At 42.4% G+C, this 11,071-nt stretch overlaps 1 pseudogene across 1 annotated transcript; it reads right to left on the bottom strand.

The window, feature by feature from the left end:
* Positions 1-4,795: 4,795 nt before the first annotated feature.
* Positions 4,796-6,508, bottom strand: LOC147507549 (RING-H2 finger protein ATL65 pseudogene; annotated as a pseudogene). Its single transcript, XR_015216204.1, has one exon. The product of XR_015216204.1 is annotated as an RING-H2 finger protein ATL65 pseudogene (transcript).
* Positions 6,509-11,071: the final 4,563 nt, after the last annotated feature.

The raw sequence follows: 11,071 nt of genomic DNA, 5'->3' as shown, positions 1-11,071 counted from the left end.
AAAATAAGCATAACAAGCACAAGATTCATTTAGGCCCCTCAGCCCCCATCCACCTGAGCGGGATCTTCATCGGCAGTCACTAAGGTGGTCGGATCCTCGGCCATCTCGATTGGTGTAGTGTCCGCGGTGGGAGTGACAAGAGGTATGACAGGGGCAGCGACATCAACATTGACAGATTGAGAGGGTGAAGCAGCATATTCAAGAACTAGAGGAGGAACATGAACTGGAGGAGGAACGGGAAGTAAATGTCCCGCCGCACTAAGTTCTTCGAGTTGTTACTTTAACTCGCGGTTTATCTTCTTCTGCACAAGGCTCTGGAAATGATCCGCAGCTTCTTTCAAAGCAATGTCCACGGCAGCCTGACAGGCGACTTTCTTCGCTTCTTTTTGGCTTTCTAGCTTGGAAGCGACTCCAGATACCTAGTTGCGGTGCTTGTCCTCAGCCCGCTAGAGTTCCTTTTGGGCCTTGAGGGCCGCTATGCGAAGATCGTCACGATCCTTCGCCAATTTGGCACATTTGGCTTTCCAGCCGTCAGGACCATGAACCTCTTGCTTAACAACCTCCAGAGTATCTAGAGTGTTGGTCAATCCGCGCACCACGTAGCCAATGTCAAGACTCAGCTGAATACTTACAAGGATTAGCAATAGCTTTCAGAAGTAAGGAACAAAGGGTAAAAAGAGCGCGGACCTTTTCCCAACCAGTGTAAATGGCAGCTCTATGAGAGGCGAATGAGCTGGAATCGCCATATGCTTGATTGTGGGGAAGATGCGAGTTGAAGAACAAAGAAGCGGCCACAGCTGGATTTTCCAAAGCTGAATTGCGAATATTTACCTCGCGATCTTTAGCTTTGAACTGTGGATGCCAGGCTTTGATGGGTCTAGAAGAAGTGGGCCCTATTGAGACCGCGTCTTTACCTTGATGGCGCAGTGGGGCTAGGGACCGAGACGGCTCCACTTGACTTCCAGATGGGATAGGGGGTGCAGTCCGTGCCCTTTTGGCGGGGGGACTATTGGCCGCAATTTCTATGGGTGCATCCCCATCAGAGTCGCTGTCCCATAGTTTGAGTTTATTGGCAGCCATGGTAGTGGTAGAAGCAGAAAGGGTAAAATCATCTTCCCAGTCCGCTAACGAGGAAAAGGAAGAGGGGGTGGGTGCCGGGGTGGAGCTGTGTGATTGGGTGGCGGCACGTTGGGTAATGGCTTGTGAATGAGAAATCTTGGTGGTGTTTCTGAAGGACCTGTGGGGCATGCGTTTGTTTTTTTTTGGAAGGAGAGGATTTTGGTTTTCTTTCTTTTGGCGGTGGCAGGCGATAGAGGGGGCCTTGGTACTTACCTACGTGTTTAAGGGAAGGATCAAGCAATAAAGGGTTGCCTTTGTCGAGAACATCACACTGGGTGCTACCCAAATCACGGAGCTTCTGGAAAATGTCGGAGGAGATGCCGGTGTAAATTTGAGATTGCAAATCAGGTCTCTAGCCTGGGTTACAAAAAGACAGAACAAGTTAAAAACAAGGTTAAACATAAGCAATGCGGGTCATAATGTTATACTTACCACTTTGAAGGAAACTAAGGTGCCTCAGAGAAACTTCCAATGGAAGGTCCGCGTAAATAAAACTTCCGGACACATACAACGGATAGTAGTGCCACACCTTGTCAAAAGTGGTGATGCGGAGGATAAAGGACTTCTTCCGCGAATGAGTACAGAAGGACTGATACCCTACACTATCGAACTTAGTGCTTTTCTTTATATAGTAATGATAAATTACATCGCGGAGTTGTATCTTGGGAGTGTGGGTTTCATTGTAGTGGTTAGCGGCATACATGACATGCCAGAAGTTACCTATGCCTTGACATGGCGGAATATTGAAATGATTGCATACCTTGACATCAAGCAGAGTCAAGGGAAAATAAACCGCCCGCTATCGACCTACGATAGCGACGAGAAAATTGGGCCGCAGTTTAACCAAATGGGGAAAATGGGTGGTGCCAGTCACGTGCTCTAAGACCACGTCACCAGGGATGCCATAAGCAGCTTTGACGGCATCTAAATTAGGTTTATGATAATACGAGGGTGGGGGAGGAAAAGTAGCCTTCCTCCCTGAAGTAGAGGGTACAGCGGCTGGACTAACTGAACCAGAGGCCGGGGAATCAGATCTATCAGCGGTGTGATTGCTGGATCTGGGCGTAGAGGACTCCGATCCATCAGATCTAGTGGCTGATGTGTTCACCGATTCCGATCCCGATATGGCAAATTCAAGGAGTTGGGGGACTGAAACAACGGGGAGAGTACGAATTATGAAGGGAGAAAGAGTGTGGAACAGTGCTAAGAATTAATGCAAGAGAACAAAATGAATGTGCTGAAAAGGGGAAGAGACAAACCTAAGTTGCAAGGCGGCAAAGGGTTATGGAGAGAGTGAAGAAGGAACTCGAACGGTGTTGGAAAGCTCCCAAGAAGATAAAGAATAGTAGGTGGGAAGTTGAAGAGACTATCTAGTGAAATGAGAAAGTGAAAAAGAAGAAGTGAGAGTGTTGGGTTTTGAGGGAAGAGATGTTTGAGCGGGATTCGAAGCGTTAGGGGCATAAAGGTAATCACCGAAAAAAAAGACCGTGGTGGAGGCGTAGCGTGGGCCTTGAAAAATGAAAAAGACGAGTCTATATGCACGCGTCATTCCCGTGGCAAAAAAATAGGGAAGTGAGGCCGAAAAAATGAAAAGGGAAGTGGCAAAGGTAAAAGAAAGGGCCGGGGATATACCGCGAAAGGGAAAAAGGAAAGTGGGTTCTCGGTCCCATTGTCTGTCCGCGGACGATCAAGGAGACCGAGAGAGGGCATCTGTATGGGCCATATTCATGACATGAGAGGTTATTGGTGGCAAATGGGCCAGATGCAGAGTAGTAAAGAGAAGACATGATGCAACAGATCAAAGCCGCGGAACCCTAACCGCAAAAGGAGTGACGAGACACGTGACGAGATGGGGACCGCTGGATTGAAAGAGATCAAGGAACTGCACGAGAGGGAGGTTAGAGAAAAGGGGATATAAAGAAAAGCGTGAGACAAAAAGAAGAAGAAAAGAAAAAACCAGAGAGAAAAAGAGAAGAGTAAGGAATTAATACTAGTTTTTGAACCTACGAACGGATATTGTTATATTAAATTATTTTGAAAAATATTTTCAACTATATAAAATTATAAAATATAAATATTATATTAATTCCTCATCTAAATTTCTTGTAGGCATGTTTTAGAATTCAAGTTAGTTACCTGTCATTAATGTTGCGCATGGTCCACTGAGATGGAGCAACACTCTGATTCCTAAAGTTGTCAAATCCCTGTTACAGGTCCAAATTAAGAGCAGGGAAACAGGCGTACACGTATATGACTATATGAACTCAAGAGAAATTACCAGAAAAAATGTACATCCACTGGGATCATTAGAAATAACCACCACTTTAGAAAGATGCTTCAGTTTGTACAGCTTGGCAGGCTACAGCAGGGAGAAAAGAAAAAATTAAATGAGAAAATGAATTAATAAAAAAAGACAAGTAGAGAAAATGACCTCAAGAACGAGTATTTCAAAACATGAAGCAACGCTGTAGTCTTCTGACCTTTAATAAACAAATGATGAATAATAATAATAATAATAAATTATTGAAAAGATTAATTATACGTACTCTAGGTTTAGCCACGTTACTCCCGCGACATTGCCCCAAAATCCACCAGTCTTTTAAACTTTGATACACATGACAATCTTCGAAGAAGAAGAAGAACTAGTTCCTTCCACTGCTACTTGGCAAGCTCTTCGTAACTCTTCATCGTCCGCACTCGATTTCGCCATTTATATTTACTACTAGTGCGAGCTCGAATGAGGGTGGTCTTTTATAGTCAACAGAGACGAATAAACCAAGTCTTCTAGAATGGTCAAATGGTCAAGGTAATCTCAACGAACAAAGAAGAGAAGAAGGATTGAACGGACACAAGATCGATCGGTTTATTAGATTGAAGATTGAAATTGCATCTAAATATTTCTCAACTTTTCTTCCAACTCGTATTCTACGCTTCATTTTTTTGTTTGTTGAAATTCGAAGCTTCTTTTTTTTTTCTGTTTTTTGTTAAATATATTATTAATTTAGCTTAGATTTTGTTGGTTTCGTTAAAGATTTGAGTAATTCAAAGTTGAATTTATTGTTGAGTATTATGAACTTATGCACAAACATCCGTCCTTCTTAAGCTTGGTATGCACTGGTGGCAGGTGTTTACACCATTTTTTGTGAGGCTTTGATATGTACAAACATTTGTGCATATCTAATTTGGTATGCAATGACCACTTGTGCATACTATTTTTCTTGTGATTTTTGGTATGCTCAAATGTTAATGTATACCATTTTCTCTTTAACACAAAAAAAAAAAAAATTGATAACGAACCAGTATTATTGGTAGATTCCATGTTTCATTTTGACATATTTTTTTCATCTCCCATTTTAGTTTTATTAGTTTTATTTTGACAAAAAGAAAATTGATTCGCCATCTTCTTCAATTTCTCCAAAGTATTCACCAACACAAAGTTTGTTATCTTTTTGTTCTCTTTCTAATCTTCAATTCATAGAGATCAACTTCACCTGAGTAGATGGAGAAAAAACATGACCAACAGTTGAGTGTTTTGGTTTGTTGAAAGTAGGTTCTCTCTAGTGAAAATGAGTTTTTTTGTGAACTGTCGTGGGTTCCCTAAGTTCAAAATATCGGTGCAGACTACTAGAGTAATTAGCCCCTAATTAACAAGCTCCATATAGTTGAAGACTGAGGATCCTAAGCCTTCACAGGTCTCTGTTATTTAAGAAATTTTAGTTGAATTACCTTGCAGCATTATCCATAGTATATATGATACTTTCAAAACTATATATGTTTACGAGTACACAGCTCACTAATTGATCTACACAACAATGCTCAAACAATGCTCACTTGTCAATTTTCTCATTTAATGCCTTCACCTCTCAAACCCGGCACCTCATTAAATCCCTGCATGCTACCCTTGGTCCCATCTCCACCGTCCATATTCCCTCTTCATCTCCACCGTCTATTATTCAATCTTTCCGGTGACAACAATGCCTCGAGATCACCACACCTTAATCTACTAGACGAAAAAGCTGCATTCCCACCCGTTGATCTCATAAACATCGGACTTGCCATTGTCATCGACTTCGTTCTTCTAGAAGACCCACCACCATGATATCTTGCATTAGATTCAGACAAAGGGAAAAAACCATGCCTCCTTCTAAATATAAACGGAGACTTCATTCCTCCTCTGAATGAAAAAACTCTAGACCCTTTTCCTAAAAACGGAGATGGATGTCGTTTTGTCCATAGATGATTTCCTCTATAATATCTCCATGGTGTAGCTGTAACTGCTTCTAATACAATTCTATCAGTTGCTAGACTTCTTTCAAAGCCAAACGAATATGATCTTTTCAATACATTCCTACTTCTTTCTTCTGTTTCTGTAATTCTTTGAGACGAGACTTGATCACTAATCTCCGTTTCTTGAATAACAGAACGTATTTCAGATAAAAAAGATTCTAGAATCCCGTCTAGGCTGGGACGGATTCTAGATGCCATTAGAGATTCTAGACGGAAGATTCCAGCTCGACAAAGCGGGCAGTTAGCATGAGTGGTGAGCCATATATCGATACACTCTACATGAAAGGCGTGTGAGCAGATAGGGAGTGTGCGAACGTAGTCGTTTTCTTCGAATTCCACTAGACAAACTGCACAGTCATGACTAGTTTTTGATATCTTTGTGTAGATTGAGAGTGGGATTGTTTTGATTACGTCTTCACCTAGTCCGTTGTAAGATGAGAAGTAGTGAAATGTGGAGTTGTCTTGGATGAAGTTGGAAATGTTGGAAAGGTTTGATTCGATATGGCCGCGGCTTGACGGAGAGTATCTGCGGCTATATCTGAGTCTAAGACGGTGTAGGAGAAGGAAGAGAGGAGGGAGGAGGTGACGAGAGATGAGACGAAAGTAGGCCACGATGAAAAAGGCGGTGGCAACTACAACGACTATGGCGATGAGAGGTGGGCTGAAATCTATGGGAAGTCTTGAAGGAGATGGAGTTGGTCCCCAATCAATTTGGTTGTGTGATGAATTTACAGGTAGCATTTTGTTGTTCTTCATCACTCCTACCTTTCACTACTCTTTTCAGAAAATTAAGAGTGTTGTTGGTTTTCTTGGTGATGTTGTTAATGAGGTACGATGGAGTAGGTTTGATGTTGATTAAGTAATCCAACACTGAATCTATCTAGTGGACAAGTGGATGTAGGAGGCATTTGATATTCATTGTACCGATTATTAACTTGGATACTGTGGGCAGTTGAATGAAATGCAATTGCCATCAGCCAAACATGTCAAGTTCAACTGCCAAAGTCAACCAGAGCGTAATGCAGAATTGCAAAATAATTGTTCATCAAATCCAACTTTCAAGTGGTCTGGTTAAATGTGGCTATGAAAAGGAAAGTCTGGTTGTTAGAATTTCCATTTCCATTCGCTGAAGCCCAATTCACAGAGTTCATTTTAATTTTGACGGACGCTAGCAGGGAAATGTTCGGGTTAAACACCGATACCCAACTAAACTAACATGTCAAACTCGCTAAACAAATATTAACAACAGATAATAATGTAAAGCAATAAAAGCAAACCACAATACAAAGATATATCGTGGTTCGGCCAATGGTGCCTACTTCCACAAGAGCTAGTCCTTTATAAAGTGGGAAAGAAGATTACAATCACTCTTTGCAGTCTCTCATCACCTTACTAGATCACTCCTCTCTCTTTATAGGTTTGTATCTTTGTAAATGTTATCTCTCAATCTTGATAGCTTTCAAGATTGGGTTTTCTCTGACTTTTGTGTTGTCTCTCATGTGTTTGGCTTTACCCAAACATATAATGCACAACTCGTGGTTTCGCAAAAATAGAATCCTACCAAAATAGGCATGGGCGCAAGGCGCGCTCAGAATTGTGCTATAATGGGTGCGGGGCGCACTCTTGCCTTGGACGATGTCCAGGCGCTTGAGTGCGAGGCGCGCTTTAGATTTGCCTGTGGAGGGCGTGGGGCGCGCTCTTGCCTTGGACAATGTCCAGGCACTTTAGCGCGGGGCGCGCTTCAGAATAGCTTGTGGAGGGCTCGGGGCGCGCTCTTGCCTTTCCACACAAGCTGAACTTATTTCTCTCCTCTCCTCATGTGAGGGATAACTCCAAAAATCTCCCCTTCCTGAACAATGATGGGGGATACCTCCATACCATTTCCAAATCAACAGGAGAAGTCTGCTACCATTCCGGCAGTAGCACAACAAACATCAAACTTACCTTTCGGTAAGACTTTGGTCATCATATCTGACCCGTTCTTGTCGATATGGATCTTCTCGATACACAAATGCTTGTCTTCGAGTACTTCTCTAATCTAATGATAACGCACGTGTATGTGCTTGGATCTAGAATGAAAACTCGAATTCTTGCTCAAATGGATGGCGCTCTAACTGTCACATAAAACTACAAACTGTTTCTGCTTTAGCCCTAGTTCATCGAAGAACCTCTTCATCCATATCATCTCTTTGCAACACTCAGTGGCTGCAATATATTTCTTCAGTAGTGGAGAGGGCAACACACTTTTGCAACTTTGATTGCCAAGAAACTGCTCCCCATACAAAAGTAACCAGATAACCGGAAGTGGACTTCATCGAGTTAACATCACCTGCCATGTATGCATTAGTGTAGCCTTGAAGTAAGGGCTTACTTCAACCAAAATACAAACACGATTTGGAAGTGCCCTTGAGATATCTCAATATCCACTTAACACCTTCCCAATGTTCTTTCCCCAGATTTGACAGAAAATGGCTTACAACACCCACGGTGAATGCAATATCCGGTCTTGTACACATCATTGCATACATCAAGCTGCCCACTGCGGATGCATAAGGAATCTTTTCCATCTGACTCTGCTCATGCTCACCCTTTGGACACATCTTTTTGGTCATGCGAACCGCCACCAAGCGGACAACCGGTGGCCCGGCGATCCATGTTGAATCTCTTCAACACCTTCTCAATGTAGCTTTCTTGAGAAAGCCACAACCTCCCACTCTTTCTATCACGAGTGATCCGCATCCCAAGTATCTGCTTTGCTTGACACAAATCCTTCATCTCAAAGGATTTACTCAAGTCTTTCTTCAGCTTGGATATCTTGTTAATGTTTAGGCCAACTATCAGCATATCATCCACATACAACAAGAGCACTATGAAATCCCCATCTGGAAATCTCTGAACAAACACACAATGATCGGAAGCAGACTTCTTGTATTCTTGCTTCGCCATAAAGAAATCAAACTTTATGTACCACTGCCTCGGTGCCTGCTTCAACCCATACAAGCTCTTTATTTATCAGCTTGCATACTAGGTGTTCCTTGCCTTTGACCTCAAACCCCTCTGGCTGGTCCATATAGACATCTTCTTCAAGGTCTCCATGAAGAAAGGTTGTCTTAACATCTAGCTACTCAACCTCTAGGTTCATACTTGTGGTCATACCTAATACCACCCGGATAGAAGTCGTCTTCACTACAAGAGAGAAAATCTCATCAAAGTCAATCCCTTTCCTTTTACCAAATCCTTTCACAATAAGACGAGCTTTGTGCCTTGGGTTTGGATTATTCTCATCATACTTGACTTTGTAAATCCACTTATTTTTGAGAACTTTCCTTCCTGTTGGTTTCTCAACTAACTCATAAGTGTGATTCTTATGCAAAGAGTTCATCTCGTCATGCATGGCCTTTAACCACTTCTCTTTGTCTGTACCTTCAAGTGCCTCTTGATAGTACATAGGTTCTCCACCATCTGATAGTATCACATACGTATGTGGTGGATACCTGGTTGAAGTTAGTCTCTCTATGTCTGACCTCCTTGCCCCATCTGCTGGTGCCTCAGGAGGATGCACTTCTGTTTGCTCTGGTGGTGGTTCATGCACTTCATCTGTATCTTATATACCAATAGGTTCTATCCCATTATGAGCAATATGATTCTCATCATGAGCTTCAAACTCATGGTTCTCTGCATTCTCAATGCCTTCTGCACGTTCCACAGTAGGAACTTCTGGTTCTGAATCAACAAGATCATTGGTGAAAGCCTGTAGCTTCTTACCCTCCTCAAAGTCTGTTATGGTTTGGTCTTCCAAGAACACAACATCTCAACTTCGGATTACCTTCTTGTTAATCGGATCATATAGTTTGTAACCAAACTTTTCATTTCCATAACCCAAAAAAATGCACTGCTTGGCTTTGTCATCAAGCTTGGATCTCTCATCCTTCGGAATGTGCACAAATGCCCTGCACCCAAATACCCTCAAGTATCCATAATCAACATCTCTGCCTGACCATACTCTCTCTTGATAGTCACTATTCAGAGGCCTCGCCGGTGATAGGTTGATCACATGTACGGCTATGCACATTGCTTCTACCCAGTAGCTTTTAGGTAGCTTAGAGTGAGACAGCATGCATCTCATCCTCTCTACAATAGTCTGGTTCATTCTCTCGGCTATTCCATTCTATTGCGGAGTCTTGAGAACGGTCTGCTCATGACGAATCCTATGACTCTGGCAATACTCTTCAAACGGCCCAATGTACTCACCCCCATTATCTGAGTGAATACACTTCAACAACTTCCATGTCTCTCTTTCCACCATGTTGTGGAATTTCTTAAACATGCCAAGTACTTTATCCTTGGTCTTCAGACTATAGGCTCATACCTTTCTTGACGCATCATCAATGAAGGTCACGAAGTATAAAGCTCCCCCGTGGGACTTTGCTTTTATAGGACCACATAAAGGTAAGTAATGCACTAGTTCGAGGACATTATTTTTTCGATGAGGCGGAAATCTTTAGAAAGACACCACGTGTTGCTTTCCTACCAAATAATGAGTACATCTATTTAAATGTGTATCTTTGATGTCCGGCAAGGCCTTTTGCTTAGCAAGAACTTCCATCCATTTTACGCCCATATGACCACGTCTCTTGTGTCATAGTTAAGAAGCTTCTTCTCGCCACATTCACTTACGCTTTACACAAACTAGTATGTGTTTTGTAAAGAGAAGAAGTTTCTTCCCTTCGGCTTCTGATGGAACCTCTCGCTTTCGGTTCCATGCCCGTTACCAAACGAGTTTACAAATCCATCGTCATCTAACTTCCCAGCCGAAATTAGGCTTAGCTGAATGTCAGGGACATGTCTTACATCATTGAGTGTCAAGGTGTAGTCGACATTGGTTTCTACATGAACATCACCAATGCCTATAATCTTTGAGATGCCACTGTTATCCATCTTCACTTCACCATATTCACCACAACTGTAGGTAGTGAAGAATCCACTATGCGGTGTGACGTGATAGGATGCTCCTGTATCTATCACCCACTCTGTATCCTGGCATGAGATACTAAAATAGCACAGACCACAATCTGACACAATTACAACTAGATCGTCGACTAGTGCGATAGTATCTCTGCCTGTGTTTCTGTTCCTCTGTCCATGTCTTCATGTACACAGTTATTCTTCTCGTCCCTCTTCAGTGTTCTGCACTCATATCTGAAATAGTCCTTGGTGGCACAATAGTAACATTGCCTCTCTGCCTTAGGAGTTCTAGCTTCACCCCTAGATTTGCTTCTGTCATCACCTCTAGAATGAGATGGTTTTCTGTTTCTATCTCTCCCCTGTTTCTCTGTGACAAGGATCTCTGAGTGAGAGGAGTTGCCTTTTGAACTCCTTCTAGTCTCCTCATTCAACAAAGAAGCGATAACCATCTCCATGGTAACGATTCCATCCTTTCTTTGCTCCGTGTAGAGGCGCTAATGTCTCCCAACTTTCGGGTAGAGAGCCTAATAGAAACAAAGCCTCAACTTCGTCTCCCAAATTAATCTTCATCAAATGCATCTGATTGATGGTATTCTGTACTTCGTTAAGATGCTTAGACATTGAAGAACCTTCTTGGTACTTCGTGTTGACAAACTTCTTAATGACCAACACTTTGTTTCCGCCCGACTTTCTCTCATAG

Source organism: Coptis chinensis, chromosome 3 (genome assembly GCF_015680905.1).
Source record: "Coptis chinensis isolate HL-2020 chromosome 3, ASM1568090v1, whole genome shotgun sequence".
Taxonomy (NCBI): domain Eukaryota; kingdom Viridiplantae; phylum Streptophyta; class Magnoliopsida; order Ranunculales; family Ranunculaceae; genus Coptis; species Coptis chinensis.
This window is presented reverse-complemented; position numbering and strand designations above follow the sequence as displayed.